The sequence below is a fragment of the Nicotiana tabacum genome, chromosome 20 (assembly GCF_000715075.1).
Source record: "Nicotiana tabacum cultivar K326 chromosome 20, ASM71507v2, whole genome shotgun sequence".
NCBI lineage: Eukaryota > Viridiplantae > Streptophyta > Magnoliopsida > Solanales > Solanaceae > Nicotiana > Nicotiana tabacum.
This window is the reverse complement of record NC_134099.1, coordinates 58,094,789-58,096,411: the sequence shown is the minus strand read 5'-3', so window position 1 is coordinate 58,096,411 and position 1,623 is coordinate 58,094,789.

The following is a 1,623-nucleotide window of genomic DNA, read 5'->3' as shown; positions in this document are numbered from 1 at the left end:
AAAAAATTAACCGGTTCAAGTTACATTCTTTGGAAAAGATCTGATGCACAAAGAAAAATCAAGGGGGATTATTATCTAACTAAAATTAAATAAAAACAAAAAGAAAATATTTTAGACTTTTTTATTAAACTTTAATCCCTCAAGAAAGTTGTCCACAAAATCCATCATCGGGAAAAATCAAAGATTTTTTTTTTTGCTTTTTCGTTTTTATATTTTTTTAAACAAAAACCGCTATATTAAGAAAGAATACTATAACTATGCTAGGATAGCACATAAAATCACTCAGACAGTCTCCTCACCCCACACTTAAAGTTGTGCAATATCCGCAATGTACACTGTAAATAAGAAGAGAGTAAAAGAGATTCCCTGGTATGTCAAGGCCAAAGCATTAGCAGCTCACGGGATACTCAAACCTTTCCCAGGTAAGATCTTTTGTGCGGCTACCTCACAATTACTTCCAACCACATCCTCGATTTTGCACACGCCTATTATCTTTGACTCCATGATCCTACTCCTACAAAACACAAAAATAACACTACAAAAAATAACACAAAAAAGAATAAAAAAATAAAAAAATAAAAAGAAACAGTAGAGTTGGGTTGCCCCCAACAAGCGCCTTATTTATAGTCGTGGTGCGACTTACACTAGCTTTATCACTCTTTCCTCTGATATAAATTGCGCCCCCAATACTACATTAATTTTTTTGTCACGTTCCTGGGGTGGTGGTGTGAAAATAAAGGCACCAAGCAATAGATATCGCATCTTGCACTTTTGGGCCCTTAAGTGAGGCATGCCATTTTGCCTTTTTGGTGTGATAAATTTTAGAATGCACGGGTCTTGTTCTTCATCTATACATCTCTCAAAAAGCTCGATTTTTAATGTTTCCATCCAAACATAATGTGAAAAAATCTTTAGAATGAGGACCAACATGCTCCAACTCCAAAACTGTATTTTTGACATCCTCAGTAATATATACTCCCTCAACCTCGAAGTCATCAACAAGAACATGATCTAATGATTGGTATTCTCATTTTAACTCCTCAATTTGGCTTAGAAAATATTTCTCAGCTTCACACAACTCATCACTCAATTCTTGGGCGTTACACGAATCAACTATTGCATTCAAATCTGCATCCAAGTTGTGGACATCCAAGCCAAACCTGTCAATTTCTTGTGCAATATCATCTCTATCCTAAGACCAATCATTTACCAACTTTGTTAGTAAACAATGTCATTTTGCATATTCCCATAACCGGTAATATTCGTCACAGTACCAACCCTTACTCCCATATTCAAATTCAGACGTCCAAGAGGTCAGGGCATGATAAGACCAAAATAATGGCCATAAAGGTCTTCCGTCAACCAAGTTTCTTCATTAATCATTTTATCTCCATATATTTCATCCCCAGAGGTCATGATTATAGAACTAGAAACACACTAAGAGAAAATATCAAATAATTATAAAAATATTATATTTACAAACAAAAAAACCTGTAAAGAAAAAAGTAAAAGTCAATCTTGAAAACAACTAATTTCTACGTCACCGGCAACAGCGCCAAAAACTTATCTCTCGCAAACGCACACACTAATACACGTGGTAGTACAAGTAATATAGGATTGTAA